Here is a 25,002-nt window from a genome sequence, read left to right on the forward strand (position 1 = left end):
CCAGCATTGCCCATGTTTGAACTTGATCTACACATCATCTACATACAACTTCTGGCTAAGTGTGGTGAAGATCAGATGATAACTACTTGAATTAGAGAGCAGACACCATGCTCAATGTTTAACCCTTTGCATGCTGGGAAATTTGTCGTCTGCTAAAATGTCGTCTGCTAAATTTATAAAATTAGCATTTTTTCGATTTTTTTTCAAAGAATACTATCAGAATAGCAAACAGTTTGGATCCAGATGAGACGCCACGTTTTGTGGCGTCTCATCTGGATCCAAACTGTTTGCAAAGGCCTTCACAACTCGGTTCCCGCATTGTAAGGGTTAAAACGCACTAAGTGAACCCGTGACCCCAGTTTTTGACCCGGCATGACCCATATTCGAACTTGACCTAGACATCACCTAGATATAACATCTGACCAAGTTTGGTGAAGATCGGATGAAAACAGCTTTAATCAGAGAGCGGACACTTAATACGGAGCAAACGACACACTGACCAACAGACAAGCTCAACTTTGTTTGGTGGGGCATAATTAACCAAAAACTAGGCCAGAGTGAAAAATCTAAGTACAAAATGAGGTTAATTTCAAGGAGAAACTAAAGATGGGTAAATTTGGTGTAACCAAAATTTAGACTTTCTGAAGTTCCAAAGTTTGTCAATGTCAAAGTCAAGAAAGCAGGTGATTTTAGTTTATTAAGAGTGTTCATAGAAACCATCCATGTCAGCTTTTAAGCATTTCTAGAAAGCGAAAATGTCGTTAGATAGAATGCATAAATTTTAGTTAACCCTTTCCCACTCGAAGCAATGTAAAAATGGCTATGTGAAAACAGCATAAAACAGAACAGCCTGTGAGTAACTCGCAGGCTGTTCAGGTTTTATGCTGTTTGCTGCTAATCAGTATTTAAGCGTTTGAAATGAAGCCTTTTAAACTTGCATCTAGTAAGATAGGTCTTTATTTAAATTTAACTTTCTGAGGGAATACAAATGCGTCAAAATACGTATCTAAGTGGTAAAGGAATAAACAACAACAACATTTATTCAGCAATAAAGCTTATACAAGCTCTCAGCCAATATAAGCTCTTAGCCTACAAGAAATTGGACTCTGCAGCCTACAAGAGATTGGACTCTGCAGCCTACAAGAGATTGGACTCTGCAGCTTACAAGAGATTGGACTCTGCAGCCTACAAGAGATTGGACTCTGCATTAGTCTAAACCAAAAGTAGGTAAGCGTCAACAGCAACGTGCAGTAAGGTTGATATGGGTGTGTTGGTAGTGTTCAAGTACAAAATCCATGCAAGTAAGAAAGATATGTGTTTACCGTGTAAAGATGGAAGGATGGGTCAATCAATATGTACCTCCCAAATCAGTCAACCCGGGTGTACTTTGTCCAGGGTTTTCCATGGAAATCCATGGAAAATATGAGGCTGGAGTATTCGGACTAATTTCCAGCCTTTTCCAGCGTCAATATTTTAAAAAAAGGGTGGAAAATTGTCCATGGTATGTGGAAATAGCCTGGAATAGTTTCCATGGTTTTCCAGGCTCCCTGGAATAATTACCATGGAACAATTTCCAGGGTTTTCCAGCCAGCATGGAAAAAATACCGTCCGAATACTCCATGTAATCTGGAAAACCATGGAAAACCATGGATTTATTTCCAGGGTTTTCCAGATTACATGGAGTATTCGGACGGTATTTTTTCCATGCTGGCTGGAAAACCCTGGAAAATGTTCCAGGGTTTTTCCATGTTCAATATTCCATGGATGCCTGGTATAACATGGAAAATTGTCCAGCGTTTACCATGGTCACTGAATAGAAAAAGAAATTTCTGGTCTAAAAACAATATTCATGTATTAAATGAATACAATACTCACAGCTTAAGTAAATCATAATTTAAGGTTAGATTAAAACAAAACAAAAAATCAACATAATGCCTTAGTTTCTTCGATGTATTATTTTGTTCACAATTCATCAAAATATAACATCAGATTACAAATTGTGTTACATTTATTTAACAAATTATTCAGATCAAACAAGTGTTGTTTAATACATGCTTACAAAGCCTCTAGGTCCATAATCATAAATCAGGCCCTTACATAACAGAACAAGCGCTCCTTTAAAAGTTAAAAAGTATAATGCAACCTTCACAACATGTATTCAAAGTAACAAAATACAAGCAAGTCAAGTAATATACAGTAACAATTCACGAACCCTGTACAAACGATATACAAGAAACAAAATGAAAAATTTAAGTTATTTTTAGCTGCTTCATGTATGTCACAATATATGTAGCTGAACATGAGCACAAGGATAATATTTTTATGTCCCCCACTATAGTAGTGGGGGACATATTGTTTTTGCCCTGTCTGTTGGTTAGTCTGTTGGTTGGTTGGTCTGTTGGTTGGTTGGTTGGTTTGCACCAACTTTAACATTTTGAAATAACTTTTGCTATATTGAAGATAGCAACTTGATATTTGGCATGCATGTGTATCTCATGGAGCTGCACATTTTGAGTGGTGAAAGGTCAAGGTCATCCTTCAAGGTCAGAGGTCAAATATATGTGGCCAAAATCGCTCATTTTATGAATACTTTTGCAATATTGAAGATAGCAACTTGATATTTGGCTTGCATGTGTATCTCATGGAGCTGCACATTTTGAGTGGTGAAAGGTCAAGGTCATACTTCAAGGTCAGAGGTCAAATATATGTGGCCCAAATCGCTTATTTTATGAATACTTTTGCAATATTAAAGATAGCAACTTGATATTTGGCATGCATGTGTAACTTATAGAGCTGCACATTTTGAGTGGTGAAAGGTCAAGGTCATCCTTCAAGGTCAGAGGTCAAATATATGTGGCCCAAATCGCTTATTTTATGAAAACTTTTGCAATATTGAAGATAGCAACTTGATATTTGGCATGCATGTGTAACTTATGGAGCTGCACATTTTGAGTGGTGAAAGGTCAAGGTCAAGGTCATCCTTCCAAGTCAAATATATGGGTCAAAATTGCTCATGTAATGCAACTTCTGCAATATTGAAGCTAGCAATTTTATATTTGACATGCATGTGTATCTCATGGAGCTGCACATTTTGAGTAGTGAAGGGTCAAGGTCAAGGTCATCCTTCAAGGTCAAACGTCATATAGGGGGACATTGTGTTTCACAAACACATCTTGTTCTCAGCTACTTTCACTTTAATGCAATTTAGGTGCTTAATTTCATTAAAATACTTTTATATAATTTTATTGTTCAAAGAAATTCAGAACATAATAGATGTACATGTATTACTTTCCAAGTGACAATTTAAAATATAATTGCAAATCTAAAACTTGTGTAGGCAGCTTAGTAAATTATAAGTACCCAGGTGGGATAAAATTACAGTTTTTAAAAACTTTTTTGTTAATTAGCTGGGCTTCAGTAGGTCGTGGATCTTTTATAGAACTTGTACTGCTGTTATACTGTAGGGCTCCTGCATGATCTCTGAAAGAAAAACAAAGCAAACAATATTACAAGAAAGTCATAAGTTTTTTACATTCATCTGTAAAAGTAAATGTGCAGCAATCATATGATTGAATATCTATACTTTAATGCTCATTCATATTTTTATCTATTTTAGATATTTCATATCACTGCTCAATTCTGTACATCTGGCTTTTTGTATTCGAGCGAACATTTACGATCCTAAGTAGTTTGCAAGCGGGCTTTAATCTACTTGCAAACAGGAAAACTGAGACTTTAAAGTGAATAAATTGGTGATTTAACTTATATTTTTATAATGACTCTCTTTTATTTTGAAATTTATATTGTTGTTTTCTTAAATGCCCCAAAACGGGGTACACTAGCATGTTTCTGGAAACTCAAACATATATAGGAATTTTATATTCAGATATTGCTATATGAAAGTTATGCTAATTTGCTAATTCATATAAAAATAACCTGTAATTGAAACTAGACCAAAATATTGGATACCAAAAAGACAAATACTTTCAGGTGGTTAACACTAAATTACTTATATGAGCCCGGGGCATAACAATATTTACCATGAATTTGTGGCCATGTTAGTCCTCTTGGTAAATGCGCCAAAAGAGCCGCTTTGCTGTCTTGGGTTATTTCCCTGCCAAACTCTGCAGTATCTTCCATCAACTGGTCAGCTACAGTTAAAGCACATAATGAAAATGTATATAGAAAAGAATTCAAGTATTGTTTTAAATATTTAGTAAAATGGTCTTTTAATAATAACTTACAATGAAGTTAATACATCACAAAGCATAGCATAACAAAATTTGTTGGTATGATTAGTACAAATTTATTATTGCTATAATTAGAAAGATGTGTAATTCTATTGGTATGAAAATGCACAGTGAAACCTAAAAAACAATGCTATTGGTTTAATTAATTTATTTATAAACATTAACAGCATTAATGAGCATTGAGTTCTTATCATGCACAGCACATAACTCCCTTAGCCTCAGTTCCCTAGCCATGCATTATAAACTTCCGATACTACATTCAAGCTTATTAATATCTCCACATAGGACTTCCTTTATCAAGCTGCAAACTGCACTTAGTGAAAATGTGTGTGACAGCTGCTTTTAAACTTCTATATTTGCCATACTTTTACCTAAAATGTCACATAAAAAAGGTCTACAATGATGACATAAGAAGAATAAATTTAAAGGAATATTTAAAAATAATGAAAAGACAAACCTTCAGTTGTTGTTCTATTCCTAGACAGACTTCTGAAACACTTGTATGCATCACTTTTTAACAACATTTCATGTCACTTTCCAAATGATATCCATACATTATTATTTTAAGAAATTCTTGTTAATGGAAAAACTCATTAACTCTACTGTTTGTGAAATTACATTAACTTCATTTTAACAACAAGTTTAAGCTGCATTTTTTCTTCAATACGCCTTCTCCAGAAATTCAATCTAACAGGTAAACTTTCTGTATTTGAACTCAGCCAATCAGAAAAGGCTGTGATATTTTATAACCAATAGATTAGCCGCAGACACATCTGACTCACACACAGGCTTTTCAGATAGTTTGTTAATTGCAAACCTGGACTGTAGTTAAATATTAAGTGTGTATACACCTTGAACAGGGTTAAGGAATTTAAACTTGTAGACATTGCTTTGAAAGTTACTACTATTACTTCTACTACTAGTACTACTACTACTACTACTACTTCTGCAAAACTACTACTACTATTACAACAGCCACAACAACAACAACAACTACCTACTACTACTACTACTACTACTACTACTGCTACTACTACTACTACTACTACTGCTACTTCTACTTCTACTACTACTACTACTACTACTACTACTACTACTACTACTACTGCTGCTACTACTGCTACTACTACTACTACTACTACTACTACTTCAACTACTACTACTGCTTCAACTACTACTACTACTGCTACTGCTGCTGCTACTGCTGCTGCTGCTACTACTCCTGCTGCTGCTGCTGCTGCTGCTACTACTACTACTGCTACTGCTGCTGCTGCTACTATTACAACTCCTGCTGCAGCGACTACTACTACTACTACTGCTGCTGCTGTTGCTGTTACTACTACTACTACTGCTGCTACTTCTACTTCTACTACTACTACTACTACTACTACTACTACTACTACTACTACTACTACTACTACTACTACTACTACTACTAGTACTTCAACTACTACTGCTACTACTACTGCTACTACTACTGATGCTGCTACTGCTACTACTGCTGCTGCTGCTACTTCTACTACTACTACTGCTGCTGCTGCTAATGCTACTTCCTTAACTACTACTTCTACTGCTGCTACTAGTATTGTTATTATTATTTATACTACTATTGCTACCATTACTGCTACTATTCCTGTAAATGCTAAAACAACAACACAATAGTAACTGCTACTGTCACTTAAATTTGCACCAATAGTATAATTATCAGTAGTTTAACTGCTTGTACAACTTATACAACAACCACTTTTACTTCTACTCCTACAACATATTCTACTGCCAGCACCAGCATTACTACTTCTACTACTACTACTACTACTATAACTACTACTATTTCTGCCCAAACTATGCACATTGTTTTATGTTTTATTCATATGTTGTGTAAATTGTTGAACTCTGATTTACTTTGAATAAAATGTGTTGCATTTTTATAAGTTATTTTCTCCTCTTATAAAGTCTAAGTTTTTTCCAGAGTTAGCTGAAAATGTTAGAGTCTTTTCCATGCTTAAAAAATTCTATGTTCTACTTTCCATGCTATCTGGAAATATTTTCCAGGGTTATCCAGCCTAAATCCAGCGTTTTCCATTCCTTTTCCATGCTTTTCCATCCAAGGCTGGAAAATGCTTGGAAAAAAAGTCCACGTTTCATGGACATTTCTAGAACAAAACCCTGGAAAACCCTGGAAACTGTTTCAAATTCCAGGGATTACCATGGAATTCCATGTTATACCATGGATTTCCAGCCTAAGTTCCATGATTACCCTGGACAATGTACACCCGGGAATGCAGGGGCATACACAATATTTTTGGTCTTCTCATAAATATATTAATTTTAGTACTAGACACAATTTTGCTGTCACTTATTATTATTATTGTGATCAAAGGAAATAACCACTGGTGAGGAGCGTCAAGCAGATCTGGTAAACGGAAGGGCATGCTTAAATGTTGACTGTGGAGAATAGATAGCTAAGTATTACAATCATGTACATCCTAGTTCATGCATACAACTACAACTAAATTAAAGACGATAAAGAGTAAACCACTTTACAGTCATATATGATAATTGCTAAAAATTGTTCTTTTTATTCATAGCTTAGGGTTAATACAAACAGTGCGAATTATTATCAGAAAACACAAGTGGCACAGCCACATTCATTCGTACAAGAAAAGCCTAGCAAGGCAACATTAAGGTTATACAATCATCTACAACATAACATGTCTGCACATTTTAATACAATTACCTAACAATTGTTTATATTAATTTTGTATGAGAGAAGTTTTGCCTAACTGCTCCAGATGTTTGTTTTTGTTGTTAAAAACAATAAATACAGTAGAAATGTAATGAAGTAGTTTTTGGATAATTAACATGTATTAATTTACAAAAATGAGGTCTATGCCCTGCTATGTTGTAACCTTCTAGCTCTTGAGAAATATATCTAAGGGAACAATATGATATAACGCTGCCATTTGAAAAACTTGGATATCAACAAGAACAGCAAATGAACGCAAAATCAATTGCATACATTACTGTAAAAACCAATTTCTTTGTCAAGGGATGGATCGCCATGATTGAGTTGTATTATGCAGCAAACACAATGACCTTATTGTTGTTTTATGCAGTGAACACGTTGGTCTCATTTACATGTATTGGTATTATGCGGCGAACATGTTTACCTTATTAAGTTGTATTATGCCGCGAACACAAGACCTGATTGTTGTTTTACGCAGCGCCCCCACATCAATTTACGTAGATCATTTCTTAGGGGTTAAACAATGTATGATCATCATCATACTTCTAAGTGTATAACAGTCCTGCAAATCCCTCTTAGAGTAATATTTACCTCTACCTTTAATCTTGATTAACATCACAGGCATCAGGGTGTTATATTTTACTACACAATATATGTATCCCGGAAAAAGCAACTTTTTGGAAAAACCCACTAATCTGCTGGTACAAATAAACATGACCCATTTGTAATCCTTTCAAAATCACACACCGTATCAACCGTTATTATCTAAAGGAAGCTATCATTGGTTAATATAACGGACCAGCAATGTTTGTACCGGGGTGATTAGTGGGTTTTTCTAAACTCGTGCTTTTCCGGGATCAGTCTATTGTACCACTCTTACCACACAGGCTTTTTTATTTAAATGAAGCACAAGACCACAAAAGCCAATAAGAAACATACAAATATTGCTACATTTATGAATATAATCAGTCAATATGTTAGGGTCAAATGGTATAGCAAGACAGTATACAAAATAAAATAAAATTCTGCAACAAAATTTGCTTTAATTTCCTTTGTTAAAATTATAAAGTAGTTTACTTAAGTTCAAATACATGTACTTCTTCAGAATGTGATTCAAACAGAAGAAAGGGAGAACAAACATAAATGTATGTTTCTCTCCTACCAGTTGATAAAAAATTATAATAAGTTTAAACAAAGTGAGAAATTTGAGTTGTAACCTATGTTACTATTTTTTTATAACAGACAATGGGTATATTTAATATTCTAGTCTGATCGGGATATATGTTATTCCAACGTCATGGCATATTTACATTATTCAGGGATTGGTTGCAATATTTTACAATTGGTAGCATGAACCAATGATTTTTTAAAACATAAGTTATTGATTACAAATGATTGCAGGACTCCTATTAAGGGTTTCAGAATGCATTTTCTGTTTGTTTAAATAAATTACTCCGCATATCTGTTAATGATTTTTATTTCGGAACAAGGGATAATGCTATTGGATTTCTATCCAAAAACTGGTACTTTGAGATTACTGGATAAAATGCTCACATTCTAAAAACATTTATACTTCTGATGTTTATTCTTGAAAATGTATCTTCTTCACTAACAATAAATGCCACTTTTGCTCAGAAAGAACAGATACTGATGCTTAAGTTGTTTTTTTGTTTTTAATTTCAATCAGCATAAAGCCTATTTTCAAGTGCATTGTATATTCAGCAACAATGCAGAGTTCATTGACTTTTTATACTGAATAAAAACATGTTTAAAAAACAAATTTTGAAGGCCTTTGCAAACAGTTTGGATCCAGATGAGACGCCACAGAACATGGCCTCTCATCAGGATCGAAACTGTTTGCTATTCTGACAGTATTCTTTGAAAAAAATCGAAGAAAATGCTAATTTTATAAATTCAGCAGACGACATTTTAGCAGACAACAAATTTCCCAGCATGCAAAGGGTTTAAGTGTCCACATGGCCAGTTACTCTCCAGACATTGAGTCATTCCTCTCTCTCATGACTTGATATTTTGATAACTGGTTTGAGCCACTCTCTTGGAAAACCAGGCTTAATGCATTGTAAAGTACCGCCTAGACTGGACTTATGTTCAGACTAGAGTTCCTTTAAAAAAAATAATCCATTAAAGCCGAAAGTGTTGTCCCCGATTAGCCTTCGCGGACTGTACATTCTAATCTTGAAGACACTACACACACATGTATTAAGCCCAGTTTTCCCATAGTGCGGATAAATTATAATTTATCAATGAATAAAGATAAAGCCATTTGCATTTGCATAATAAAAGTGACCATGATGAGTACTTAATGATAAGTATAACTTGTTAGTCGTTGCGCACTAAAATAAAAAATTCTTCTACTGCATTTTTTCGTAAGTACTTGCGTATCTGACATCAGATAATCCTAACTTAAATACATAAAAGTTTGAGAGAGTCAATATCAAGGGTGGCAAATAAGTTTGATGGCATTTTCGTCTGGGATGCATATGTCCGCTTGACTAAAAACAACAGCTTGCTGGCATATTTATTGTACACATAATATTCACGGGCACTGATTGGGTTTTAATTACATTAACTTTGATGTCTAAAGATTTTGCTTCTCTTTTTAACTTGTTATGTCACGTCTTCTTTGTAGTACAGAACAATTGTTTTGGTCCCAATAAATTAATGGGTACAGATGCTGTTTGATCAATTATAAAGAGTTCAATTTTGTAAAGACTTAACAATGATATTAATTCTATACACTGGCTTAAGACATTAATAACAGCTATCCTATTGATAAATTTTGTTTACTGGATCTTGATTCCTTGGCATTTTGTTTTCCCAGTCATAAAAAAGTCAATGACAGCGCTTAGCCCATCTAAAAAAAGGGGGAGGGTTGGGCATAGGGCAAGGCACCCTGTGATAAACAAACTACAGTACTGCCAAAGCGGAACAAACGTATTTCGCGATCTGCGGCGGCAAGAAGAAACGAGTCGATGCCGCGTCAGTCGTTGAAGCCGCGTCAGTATGCGGCGGCAAGTCGCATTTCGCCGCGAAACTTCGCATCTGTCCGCCGAGGCATGCCGCGATCCGCGACATGATGCCGAGTCGATGTGCATCATGAAATAAAAAATCTTATTAAAATTATTAGCTACATGTAGTTAACAAATTTTGAAAGAATAATTATAATAATAATTAAAATCATAATAAATGCATTGTGCGCGGATTGTATTAGCATATACATGTAAGCATAGTTAATGTGTCTGGCCAATAAAGTTTGTTTCCCGCCCGTAGTGTATGTATTTCACACATTAACAAGGTCACATAATTATGTTTTCGCACAAACAAGTGGTCAAGCCTCCAGCATATGGTGGATTCATAAATTAATTTCATGTTGATTTTGCTATTAAATTTAAGCTGAGAAAATTAGCAGTTTGAAGCCACATCAATAATCAAGACGGTGACGACGTATTTTTTGTTTTGTTAATTATCAGCTTATTATAACTATTGGTTGAATATGCGTTTATAAACACGTTTTATTTTGTTCATATTATACAGTTAATATCGCTACTAATTACCCGATAATCCCGTATATTCCAGTTTTAAAGCAAATGCTGGTAAATATTTACGATACACAAACATTCTCGATATTTCCTTAAGTATCAAATACATTTTGGCATTTGTTACTATTTATAGAGATGATAAAATATCGTCTAATCGGGGCTTTTTTTCCCACTGAACACGCATTTTACATCTGACGTGATGTTCATGTATTTATACAACACAAAATACACCCAAACTTTCCAAACGACGTTCTACATGTCAGCATAATTTTCGCGCGCTTTTTATGAAATATAGAATATTTTAGCTCTGTTAATTTGACGCTAGAATTTGCCAAAGGTTGCGTTAGCATTAAAATTCGGAAGTGTGTTTCGGATTACAAATTTAATAATGATAATCGAACGAAACATTAACAGTTGCGCGTAGTTAATTCTACGCTACTTACATGTATGTACATGTAGGTGGATATCTTTTCACTCGATCCGCCGCGTAAGTATGCGGCGGATTTACTCCGCGACAGTACGCGAGGTTAATACAGACTCGGTGTCGTTGCGCGGATCGATGCCGAGTGCCACACCGTGTGAACACACGATTCGGCCGCCGCGTACTAATAATCTGGCCGAGGCGTAGCCGCGGATTATGTTTGTGCCTCGTTGGCTGTTCTGTAGCTACAAAACGCCATTTGAGACCACAGGCGAAGAGGATGAAATTAATTGTTACAATATACTTTTTATATGATTTAGAATGAATAATTAATAAGCCTGTCTGCGTTATTCTTGAAAAATTGCATTTTTAAATATTGTTTAAACATATTCAGTAATTTATAGCCTTGCATTATCTTCCGCCTATCTCCTATATTCCAAAGTGCTTTAATGCACATGCTCTTGGGTTTCATAACTCAGATAAGTTCTGACATGCCCTGTGCCAGGTCACAGCAGGGGCTGAAATTATATTGGTATCATAGACATCACAGGGTCATGTCTTTTGGGAACAACTAAATAGCTTGAAATTTCAGCTATAATTCAAATTTCGTCCCAAATTATGTAAGTCTAGTATGCAAATTAGGTAGGCGTGCTGGGACGCACTCCAGGTCCTCACATAAATCCGCCTCAAGCGCAGGACATCATAAAATTGAAAATACAGGGGCATATCTACTTGATTATTGGGGATTTGTAATAAATATCAGTAAAAATGCCAAAACACATCCAACAAGATCTTTAGCAGAATGTTGCTTCCCAATACAATGTTAACAAACTATCAATAAATAAAATAATTTTGTGTTATAAAGTGTACAGCAATTTTATGTTGAAAATCATAGAGGTTAGTTCTTAAACTGAAAAACCTTATCAGCAGAAATTGGAGGTTACCTGCAAACACCCTATTGGATGTGCAGTACATGAGGTTTTGTTGTATATGGACATGGTGCATTATTGAAACATAAGTAGTTTAGTCAGCAAATTATGTGTGTGTGTGTGTGTGTGTGTGCCAGGGGGGGGGTGGGGGGCGTTCATAGTAAATCTCTAATTCAGTTAAATACAACATGTCTAAATCCCATATTTGGTCTTAATCAGCGTTTAATAATTTGTAATAAGAAGAGACTTCCATTAAAGGGGTCTTTTCACAGATTTTGGCATGTATTGAAGTTTATCATTAAATTCTTTATATTGATAAATGTAAACATTGGATCTGAAAAGCTCTAGTTAAAATCAAGATTACAATTTATGAAAGAAAACAAAATTAAACATCAACTTGGGTCGAGCCACTGACCCCTGGAGTAAAAGTCTATCGCTTAGACCGCTAGGCCATCTGTGCTCATACTATGATTGTTGTTTTTTTTACTTAATATAAGTAATCCTCGTAGTGTCGCATAATTTAACGACAACAACAAAACTCTCCAAATTATTTAATCGTTTCCCGTTGCAACGCTTTATAATTTGCAGGTTTTTAAATCGTCAAAAGATGCATATGATGGATATTTTAGAGCGTCAGGTAAATGTGCAGTATCACTGTTTCCTCACAAATATCATAACTAAAACAAATTTGCGAATTTGAAATAATATTTGTTAATTTTATTGTCAATTAAGTAGAAGATTTCTTTAAAGAAAAGTCCATCAAAGTGAAAAGTTTTGTCCCTGATAAGCCTGAACAGACTGCACAGGCTAATCTTGGGCAACAATTTACGTGCATTCATTTAGCACAGTTCTCCCAAAACTTAGCTCATATTATGATGACAAATCCAGAATCAAAACAAATCTAGGTATCTGGTACAAGAGATGTGACCTTGTTCCTACATCAATCTGTATGATATCTGCAGCTTGAAGACATATCATATCTCTTGAAGCAATATCACCTGGTGGGGTATGAATCACCCTATTAACACAAATACTATACTTTTTTCACTACACCTAGAGAAATCGGAGCTATTGTACTTACCATTCTATCAAATGTCATATTTTTTTGCAGGTTGCATTTATCTTGTTTACGATGATGTGCTGTGAGGTATTAATTTGCAATCTAATTAGGATGCTGCCAGCAGTTATATCTCAGCAGGAAGCAGTTAGAGTTAATCCCAGAAGTTATATCTCGGCAGGAAGCAGTTAGAGTTAATCTCAGCAGTTATATCTCGGCAGGAAGCAGTTAGAGTTAATCTCAGCAGTTCTATCTCGGCAGGAAGCAGTAAAAGTTAATCCAAAGCATTTGAGCCGTGCTCTGGAAACATGCATGTGTTTCAAGTTTCAACCCAGATGAGCCAGTGCAATCTGCAAAGGATTATCTGGGACGACACTTTCTGCTTTAATCCCAGATGAGCCGGTGCAATCTGCAAAGGATTATCTGGGATGACACTTTCTGCTTTAATCCCAGATGAGCCGGTGCAATCTGCAAAGGATTATCTGGGATGACACTTTCTGCTTTAATCCCAGATGAGCCGGTGCAATCTGCAAAGGATTATCTGGGACGACACTTTCTGCTTTAATCCCAGATGAGCCGGTGCAATCTGCAAAGGATTATCTGGGACGACACTTTCTGCTTTAATCTCAGATGAGCCAGTGCAATCTGCAAAGGATTATCTGGGACGACTATTTCTGCTTTAATCTCAGATGAGCCAGTGCAATCTGCAAAGGATTATCTGGGATGACACTTTCTGCTTTAATCCCAGATGAGCCGGTGCAATCTGCAAAGGATTATCTGGGATGACACTTTCTGCTTTAATCCCAGATGAGCTGGTGCAATCTGCAAAGGATTATCTGGGACGACACTTTCTGCTTTAATCCCAGATGAGCCAGTGCAATCTGCAAAAGATTATCTGGGATGACACTTTCTGCTTTTAATGGAATTTTTCGTTTTAAGAAAATCTCAAGCGTAATTCCAGTTTAGGTGGAAAGTTTCATCTCTGATTAGCAGATGCGGACTGCACAGGCTAATCTGGGACAACACTTTAGGCATGTGCATAAAACCATAATTTCGTATAGTGAGGCTTATTTGCAAGTGTCGGAAATAGACAGTTGAATATTCAAATACATCTTTTTGTGTGATAAATAAAACAAATATAATGGGACATAATTACATTGTAAATTGAAACTGACAAATACAGAGCTGTAAATTTTGTAATGCCCCAAAACTTGGCTGTGCACTCGTATATTAACATGTATGTAACACATAAATTACTTTAAAAAATATTGCATTAGGGCCTAAGAACAAAATTACAAATAGTTTCAAACTTTGATCTGTCATTTCACCCTTATGAAGCAGATAGTTTGAACAAAGAACACTCAAGCATACAAAATGTACAAACATTGTGGAACCCTAAGTATTTGATAGAACTCATTCAGATTTTTGGCAAACCCATACTATGTTTTCCTTGTTAACCATAGGAAACATTTTGAATAGTCTGGTTCCATTATTGTCAGAATGTAATTCATATGGTATGTAAGAATTCCTGACAGAACATGAATTGTCCATGAAAATACTAGGTATTATGAAGATGTTTCTCTCACCTGTAAAGTTCACCACTATGCTATGAAAGAGAAACAACTGACACTCTAGGTAAGAACTGATTGAGGTTCTATTTTGTTGTTTGTTACTGGAACAGCATAATGCTATCAAAGTTGGCAAGAAACTATACTCCACACAAGAAACAGTTTAATATTAGCTGAAAGTAAAGTTCTAATCAATGCACATGTATCCATAAATGAGCAATAAGACTAAAGTATTTGCTCTTGATATTTGTTTATTGTACTTAACATTATGTTTTCCATCTCATGATTGTAATTGATAAAAACTTTCTCCATCACTTGTTATGTTAACATTTATAAATTCAATACATTGAAGCTAGATTATTAAAATGCTTATTCCTAAAAAATTACTCTCTGTCTGTATTATTTTGCATGCAGTTATCCAAAGGAAAGCATGCACCATGTTTTGGTGTGTAATTTTAATGACAGGTCATTAAAAAAATGGGTCTGGTTACTAGATTGGCTAAAGCCTTCTGCATGAGCATATTTAAGTTTTATGAGCCATTAAAATGCACTAGACCTCTGAAAATAAAAAAGATTGATAGCACCCTGATGTTACTGTATATCCCCTAATAGTACACTCCATCAAGGTCAAGTTTCTTCCTTCTGATAGATTAAGGCTGGTATTCCATCTGTCCGTATCAGCATCCGCATATCCGCATCCGCAAAAAAATAGAACAAATTGAAATGCACTTTATTCCATTCATCCGCTTCCGTATATCCGCATGCGCAAAAGGCGCCCCCAAAAGAAGTTCCAGGGCTCAACATTAACTGTTGTCCTATTGCCCCTGGCAAGAAAAAGTTGGGTCCAGCCAAGTTATTTTATAATCTAGTTGTCCGCCCAGGCATGTGCAAAAAAAGAACAAAGAGCATTTAATTTAGACTTCAAGTGAGCATTCTAATGCGGATGCGGACAAGATACGGACGGCATTTAGCATGATGAGAGTAGCTGTCATCTCAAAAATCAACTGAAAAACTATCAAATTCGTGAAAAATAACCCGGAATTATACAACTAACTCAGTTCTGCATATCGGGACTCTGATTTTACTTCAAATGTTTGGAAAAGCATGGCCAAGGCACTTAAAGAAGATGTTTCAGGTATTTACCATTTGTTTTCTTTTACAGACAGAATGATGATTTGTACCTTATATCTACTTAAATTCAGGCCTGTCCTTCATAATAATTATCTCAATTATAATATTTAGTTTTATCCATATACAAATATAAAGATACGCTCGACGTATGCGGATAAATGGAATATAGCGTCCGTATTATGATTTTGCGGATACGGATACGGATGCGGATAGATGGAATACTAGCCTTAGCAGCAGGAAGAAAGTCAAGATAAAGTACGGACTGGGTATTACGCGCGTTAGTATAACAAATAGACTGTGGTCAAAATTTGTCTCAACTTTGATTTTTTCTCAATTTGTGTGCAGGATATGTGCGTGGATTACGTTGCATATTAATGTCTTTCAGTCTTCCTTTTGTTTTAACACTACACATAATTATTGGTAAGCAACTTAAATCCACCAATCGGTCTACTGACGAAATATGCCAAAATCAATGTTTGGCGATTAATAATAATTGTTTCACAGTATTAATTGTTATCTTTGATACGTCTGTTTGGATTGCACTGTGGTATCTGGGATGACACCTTACTTACATGCAATAATCCAATGACAGGACTCACATGCTTGCTGTGGGAAAACAGGGCTAGATTAGCCTGTGCAGTCAGCGTAGGTTTATAAGGGATAATAATTTCTGCCTTTACTGGATTTTGCTTTTAAGAGATTTCCTTTGAACGAAATAGCCCCTAATGTTTAAAGTGGCGTCCCTATTGAGCCAATTCTGTGCTTATCTGGGAAAACCCTTTACACTTGCATTAAGCCCCGTTTTCCCAGATTGAGGCTCATGTATTTTTTAGCAGTACTGATGGGTGTTATTATTAGCAGAACTACAGCATACTTGCAGGTTAACTGTACTCACCTAGCCAGGGTGCCCTCGTTATATCATTGAGCCCAGGTTTACAGTTTTAATTGACCATAAATGGAATGCATGTGGGCCTTGCACTATCAGATTACTGTTCTGTCTGATTAAAACAAGATTAATTGACCATACAAAAAGTACTGATCAACAAGGTAAATTCGGAAACTTGATGAGAAAAACCTCACAACATGAAACTTTCCTCACAAAACTGAGTTCTAAAGGAAGTACATTTATTTGAGTTTTTTATTGAAGGTCGTGTTTTTCCAAATAATGTTCTGTCAGAATATAAATGTAATGATGAAATATAAACAAATCTAATGTCTGTTTGAGTTGTTTGGTTGACGAGTTATGCATTGTGTGTGTTTATTCATTAACATAAAAGTAACATGTGTATGTTTTATATATAAAACAAGGGCTGTTTGTAAAACATGCATGCCCCCCATATGGGCTCTCCGTTGTAGTGACAGCCATTGTGTGAATATGTTTTTTTGTCACTGTGACCTTGACCTTTGACCTAGTGACCTGAAAATCAATAGGGGTCATCTCACAGTCATGACCAATGTACCTATGAAGTTTCAAGATCCTAGCCATAAGCGTTCTTGAGTTATCATCCGGAAACCATTTTACTATTTCGGGTCACGATGACCTTGACCGTTGACCTAGTGACCTGAAAATCAATAGGGGTCATCTGCGAGTCATGATCAATCTACCTATCAAGTTTCATGATCCTAGGAATAAGCGTTCTTGAGTTATCATCTGGAAACCATTTTACTATTTCGGGTCACGATGACCTTGACCTTTGACCTAGTGATCTGAAAATCAACTGGGGGTCATCTGCCAACCATTATCAATCTACCTATGAAGTGTCATGATCCTAGGCATAAGTGTTCTTGAGTTATCATCCGGAAACCATTTTACTATTTCGGGTCACTGTGACCTTGACCTTTGACCTAGTGACCTGAAAATCAATAGGGGTCATCTGACAGTCATGATCAATCTACCTATCAAGTTTCATGATCCTAGGCGTAAGCGTTCTTGAGTTATCATCCGGACACCATTTTTCTGTTTCGAGTCACGTGGACCTTGACCTTTGACCTAGTGACATGAAAATCAATAGGGGTCATCTGGGATTCATGATCAATGTTCCTATGAAGTTTCATGATCCTAGGCCTAAGCCTTCTTGAGTTATCATCCGGAAACCGTTTTACTATTTGGAGTCACTGTGACCTTGACCTTTGACCTAGTGACCTCAAAATCAATAGGGGTCATCTGCCAGTCATGAGCAATGTACCTTTGAAGTTTCGTGATCCTAGGCCTAAGCGTTCTTGACTTATCATCCGGAAACCATCTGGTGGACGGACCTACCGACCTACCGACATGTGCGAAACAATATACCCCCTTCTCTTCGAAGGGGGGCATACAAAAACCATAACACAAAGTATTTCATGTACAGCTTTTTGATGGGTACATAAATGTAATATAATAAATATAATTGTAGTACATTCAACATACATTCATATCACATTATACAATACAAACTAAATTAATGTTGAATATAAGTATGTATATCAATTAACATAAAATATTGCACATAAGAGAATTAAACAGAAAGTGCTGAACTGCATTGTATACGGAAAACTGATAATGCAGAGTTTACAACAACGACAACAAATAAATATGTTATAAGCATCATTTATATTATGTGTTATGATTGGTTATGTCATTATATGAGATGTCAGTAAATATTTTAACCAGAGACCATATTTTTAATTCTTCTTCTGATCTAATTGTATTTCTGTAAATTTCAAAAGTTTGTTTCATACTGATAACAAGTCCGTAGTTTGAAGGAGTTCTGGTTTTTTTCTTTGACAATAAAAGATATACCGTTTAATCTCTAGGCATACTATATTTAAATCATTCATTTTGGATTAATAATTCCAAGTACAAGATCTTTACATGTGATGTGAATATGTATGCTTGGTCTACTTCTACGAACAATATCAACAACAAATTTAATAATTTCCTGGGTATGTGGACAGTACCAGAACAAGTGCATTATAGTTTCAACTTCCAAATTACAGAATGTACATAAATTATTAGCCACAATTGTCATTTTGAACATATGGGATTTTGTCCCCAATATTCTGTGGACTATTCTGAACTGGAGCCATCTGATATAAGTTTTTCGGCGTAAGCTGTATTAAGCCAGCTTTTCACCCTGACTTGACCTTTGTAAGTGTCCAATAATACTCAAATAAAATTTCCCGCGGCTAGGTACGAATGAATACACTTCATTTATTCCATTGGCTGATTTGAGTATAACACCAGAACATTGAAAACATATCCGCGTCTTCGTAACACTGTTTTACTGCATGAAACAATTTTATCTCTAATGAAAAGGCGTTTTGTGCGTTCACCTTTTATTTTCAGAGAATTACCAGCGCAAAAGCGTTTATACTAAAGGCTATTTTGTCATATTTAGTACTTTCTTGCATTGCATTTCAACCCGCGAGGATTCGGGTCAATTCGCGGCCATTTGTGAAAGTCAGAGTTATACAGTTCATCACCGGAGTTCGCAGAAGGGGTTGCGATCATTGTGTTACACCGGTCTACTGACAATAACGTAGTGACTGTAATGCATTGCATTCCAATCCGCAAGGTATCAAGGTCAGTTTGCGGTCAGTTGCAGAAATCTTTATATAAACGCCGTCTCGTAAACTTTGTGCACTTGAAGTCTGTTTTGATCAGAAAGATACTAAATAAAGATATTCGGCGATATTATTGTGGTATGTCAATCATCGATTTTTAATATGGTTTCAACATTTGCATGATAAGGACCAATTTTGATAAAATTAATTAGAAATATTTATCCATTTAGACCAGTTTATTAAGCATGAGCACAATAATTCACTATACTATAATTATGCAATTAAATAAGATTCGAGTATTGCCGGCTGACCTATATGCACTCGTTTATTTTCATGTTTCTTGTGTTTTTCTATTCTGTAAATATAGATATCTGAGTAATAATATCACATAAAGCAAAATAAGCCACGAAATCTGGCGCAACACCCCGTAATTGATTTGCTTATGATGTAGCTAAGAACTGCGCAGAAAAAAGGCATCCGCTACTTTTTATCTCATAGAGATAACTTTTGATCGTCCATAAACATCGACCACAATCAACGCCGTATATCTTTTTAAAAGATATTTCTTGTTTTAGTTATATTGAATACAAGTGCATGTACTTTTTTCCATTCAATATTTAAAAATTCTGAATTCCATTTAGTATTACAAGCTGGAATGTCATTGTTTTTAATCTAAATGTTTTATTAATATGTTTCTCTTCTTTAGGGCTGGCTACTATTTTTTTATGTAAGTTGGTAATATAGGTCCTTGAGTGTTTTTGTCAAAATTTGGCAGGTCTTCAAAATTGTCAATGTATTTCTTTATTATGTTAATTAATCCTTTGTACAATAAAAAAGTTTACGTTTGTTCCAACTTGTGTATCCAAAGATTCTTTGGAAATAAAGCAGTTTCTTTCTACCATTATGTCTCTCACAAACCGAATACCTCTTTCATATAGACATTTGATATAGATATAGCTATTGTTAATTTTAAAATTATGATTATAAAAAAGAGGCATATCCAGAATATCATCACAATTCAATATTGGCAGCTTTTCAATATACAATATATAGTTTTTCAAAACATCAAGCCAACATTTATTTTTTAAGTGCAAGCATATTTTTTCGGCATACATTTTACCAGTATTGAATACTATTTTAAAATCTATTAACGATCTAGCCAGTGAATAACAATTTCCTTTGTAACAAAAAACTGTTTATTTGCCATATTGATAATAGTCGACCTTTATTTAAGGCCATGGATGGTTTTATGTAATATGCAAGGTGATGTTAATAACATTTACCACACATATCAGGGATATTCTATGCGGCGTCTCATCTGGGTCTGCGCTGTTTGCTTAAAGGAATTTCTGTGAGAAATATTTTAAATATAGAAATAAATATACTAGACATCCCTAATTTTGGCAATAAATTGATCCAATTTAGAAGGATGGGAGAGTCCACTAGGCATAAATGGGTTAATCAACTGGTCTCTTTGTCTGACCACAAGTGTGTCTTGTTTACTTTAGTCTGGGGCATAATTTTGAATGTATTTAACCCATTTATGCCTAGTGGACTCTCCCATCCTTCAACATTGGATCAATTTATTTTCAAAATTAGGGATGTCTAGCATTTTTTTTTTTAAATTTAGAATATATCTTACAGAATTGTCTTTAAGCAAACAGCGCAGACCCAGATGAGATGCCGCATCATGCAGCGTCTCATCTGGGTCTACAATGTTTGCCAAGTCCTTTTTTGTAGACGCTAGGCATAAATGGGTTAAGTTACCAACTTCAAACTTCATACATGGTTCAACTAGTTTTAAGGAAGAGTTCTGTGCAATAGAAGCATTGTTTTATGGAGTTAATGCCCTTTGCCCGTAGCCCTTTTCCAGTATGAAAATGTTCTTGAAGATATGGAGTTGCAGTTCTTGTTGTATAAGAAATCATGTGGCTTGCATGTGTGGACACTGAAATTAGTATCCCATGCTCAATGTCATTTTGCACATATATGAAAAACTATATAAAAAAATTCAGAAATAAATAAGCTGTGCTTTGGGAAAATAGGGCTTAATGTACATGTGTAACGCATTGCCTCAGATTTATAGCCTGTTAATGAGTCCGCACAGGCTAATCAGGGACAAAACATGCAGCTTTTATGGTATTATTTGTTTAAAGGAAGTTGCTTCTTATGGATAATCCACTCAAGGCAGAAAGTGTCGTCCCTGATTGAATGCACAGGCTAATCTGGGTCGACAGTTTTACTTTACGAAAGTGCATTAAGCCCCATTTTCCCATTACAAGGCTCAAATGAATATTGAAAGATGTGAAAATTTAGTGAGTGCAATGCAGAATCTTACCTGCAATCTGAAAGGATGCACTGAATCATATCTTCGCACATGTATTTGTAAATAATTTTATGATTTTCTTATCATGGTTCAAACCATCAGTATCTGGAATCTAATCAGGGCCTGATTATTTTGTTGACAGAGGTATTAGTAGTATTGACAGTTCTGTAGATTATTGTGGTATAGGATTACTTGATCACAAATGGATGTAATTAATGCATTAACAGTCATTGAACAGATAGATACCAAAGTGGGCATCAAAGGAATTTTAAGGGATTTAAGGGGTTAGGGGTCTATGATTGACCCTTCTGCCTTTAGTAAGAGTATTGTATTACATGTGAAACAAATGTTACTAAATTGATCAGCAGACTAAATGCATGTGATAAATTGAGTCGTGTTCTGAGAAATCTGGGCATAATGCATGTGAGTAAAGTGTCGCCCCAGATCTAAGACTGTGCAGACCGCACAGGCTAATCAGGGACAACACTTTCCACCTAATTTTGTTTTTCAGTAAGGAGGGACTTCCTTGAAACTAAAAATACCATAAAAGCGGAAAGTGTCGTCCCTGCGGACTGCACAGGCTAATCTGGGACGACACTTTGCGCACATGCATTATGCCAAGTTTTCTCAGAACACGACTCAATTTTAGTTCCAGGTTAGCCTGTCCTGTCTGCTTATCTTAATCAAGGATGACACTTTCGGCTTTTATGGATTTTTTTCATCAAATTGATGTTTTCATGTTTCCGAGTCTATCATGGAAACATATTGTTTTTTCCATGTCTGTCTGTTGGTTTGTTTGCATCAAACTTTAACATTGGCCATAACTTTTGCAATATTGAATATAGCAACTTGATATTTAGCATACATGTGTATCTCATGGAGCTGCACATTTTGAGTGGTGACAGGTTAAGGTCATCCTTCAAGGTCAAAGGTCAAATATATGGGGGGACATAGTGTTTCACTAACACATCTTGTTTCTAAATGAAAATTTAGTATAGGTGGAAAGTGTTGTTCCAAATTAACCTGTGTAAACTTCACAGTCTGATCTATGACAATTATTTTACCCACATGCATGAAGTCAGGTTTTCCCTAGAGACCTTTACATTTATCAATTAAATGCATACCAAGTCATAAAATTGGCTTTTAGTCTTTGTAACCCCAATCTAATTGGTTATAATAGCGTATTGAAAAAAAGAAAGCTTGTTATTATGTTGACATTAGCATTATGTCATAAGCATGATTTGATGCATTTGTATGTTAGTATATAATTCTAATTGTTCTTGACTTTGTGTACCTGAACATAAAGTCATTTAAGAAAATGCCTACTAACAAAACGCCCTTGAAAAAACTACATTTGTGTATGTGAGATGTATATGGGGCTGATGTTAGTCAATTATATTGTATATTGATTATGTGACAAACATAGGAGCAGAAGGAGAAGCGAAGAACATGGGGTTACTCAAATAATACACTAGTTGTACTTTAAATACATTTGTCTTATGTATATTAGGAAGTCCCTTAAACATGTGCTATCTAAATGTTCATTCTCGGTGCACTGTTCTTCAATCTAATCCCAGTGTAAGATCAGCGTTTCAGCAGTTGTTTTTTTAACTATTAGGAAACTTGATAAAGAAGCTTAGCTTATAACTATTTATTTAAACTCTAATGCATCGAAAGCCAAAAGCTCATAAACGAAATAAAAAATATTTATATTTGGTGTTGTGTTATTAAAGAATTCGATAAGAACACAAATTTCTCTCCTGAGTTTCTTGAGATTAATTGTTTGCTTTATTTTTCAAAAATGCTTAATTCTTGGTAGGATAAGAGGATAAGTAAGTGGTATAAATGAGACACATTCTACGAAATCTGGGCTTAACACATGTTTGTAAAGTGTCGTTCCAGATTAGCCTCATTGCACAGTCCACAAAGGCTAATCAGGGACGACACTAGCTTTACCTTTATATTATTTACGTTTGAATTAAGTATCTTCTTTGCAATAAGCCAGTTATGGCGGAAAGTGTTGTCCCTGATTTGCCTTTGCAGACTGCACAGGCTGATCTGGGATGACACCTTATGCAAATGCCTTAATTTCCTTTTTCTTCGAGGGTGGTTTACATAGAAGATCTTTCCAATGTGTGGAAACCTTCAGATTGTTGAGCAGACACAGTATCAACCATGATATTATTAAGCTTGTTTAACCCATTTATGCCTAGTGGACTCTCCCATCCTTCTAAATTGGATCAATTTATTTCCAAAATTAGGGATGTCTAGTATATTTATTTCTATATTTAGAATATTTCTTAGAGAAATTCCTTTAAGCAAACAGGGCAGACCCTGATGAGACGCCGCATGATGATGCCATCATGTGGCGTCTCATCTGGGTCTACGCTGCTTGCCAAGGTCTTTTTTGCTAGACGCTAGGCATAAATGGGTTAATAGTTCTAGCAACTTAAATTATACTTTTAAAAGGGAAATCAAGTTGAAACAATATAGACCATTTTTAGTTAGTTATATGTTGTTTTTTGTGCAAACCATATCATACCCAACCTACACCCATTACCAATTGGGTAACTGTACCTTTGATGAGAATGATGAATGATTCTGAGGAAAAAATGCAAGTTACACGTGACTAATAGCATTATTACCATTCCAACCGGTCTCTAACAGGGTTGTCTAATTAGGTTACACAGCAAACAGAGAAGCTCCCATTTATTAACAGAATGATAATAAGCCATTTCTACCAGAATGATAATTTGCCTATTTCTCCAAATTGGAGGTATTCTCCCCATTCCATTTCTGCCAAGTGATTACCCAATTTATCCTCCTGTTAGCTCATAACAAGCTATTGTTAATTGGCTTCATGAGATAATAACTGTTCATTTCCCCATCTCTCCCATTCACAAGCTATCTATAGATCACAGCTATCTTATTTTCAGGAAACTGATTTAGATACAAGATGTTACTTCTTGGTATTGCTGTAAGTACTATATGGGAAGTTCGTACTTATACATAGTACGACCTAATTATTTTTTTGTTGTTGTTGGTTTTGGTATTCCTCCCTTAAAATAATTTGAAAATCCAAAAAGACATCAACAGTATGAATAATTTCACAAAACAAAAAGTAGAAAAAGATTTGCTCCGTGGACAGAGAACTTGCCCTTGATTGGTCCTTGTTGGCTCAGGTACTACTTAACTCATTCAGTGCTGGAACCGAATTTTGAAATCCTTTGCAAACAGGTTGGATCCAGATGAGACGCCACAGAACGTGGCGTCTCATCAGGATCCAAACTGTTTGCTATTCTGATAGTATTCTTTGAAAAAAATATTAAAAAATGCTATTTTGAGAAATTCAGCAGACGACATTTTAGCAGACGACAAATTTCCCAGCATGCAAAGGGTTAAAAGTACTCTGGAATTTTATATTCAAGTTGATTGTTACCTAGCTTACAAAGGTCAGCTAAGATTTAAAGC

General features: G+C 35.3%; 2 protein-coding genes and 1 long non-coding RNA gene across 15 annotated transcripts in view; 1 reads left to right on the plus strand and 2 right to left on the minus strand.

Moving 5' to 3' along the window:
- The window catches only part of LOC127864178 (uncharacterized), a 677,094-nt gene that overhangs the window by 517,531 nt on the left and 134,561 nt on the right, over positions 1-25,002 (minus strand). The gene's annotated exons all lie outside the window — the stretch shown is intronic.
- The window catches only part of LOC127864190 (uncharacterized), a 174,082-nt gene that overhangs the window by 114,821 nt on the left and 34,259 nt on the right, over positions 1-25,002 (plus strand). The gene's annotated exons all lie outside the window — the stretch shown is intronic.
- Positions 1,937-5,382, minus strand: LOC127864207 (uncharacterized). Its single transcript, XR_008041575.1, has 3 exons — positions 4,708-5,382; positions 4,041-4,151; positions 1,937-3,480 (listed from the first exon to the last, which is right to left on the minus strand). It is a non-coding gene; the product is annotated as an uncharacterized LOC127864207 (long non-coding RNA).

This window comes from Dreissena polymorpha, chromosome 1 (assembly GCF_020536995.1).
Source record: "Dreissena polymorpha isolate Duluth1 chromosome 1, UMN_Dpol_1.0, whole genome shotgun sequence".
NCBI lineage: Eukaryota > Metazoa > Mollusca > Bivalvia > Myida > Dreissenidae > Dreissena > Dreissena polymorpha.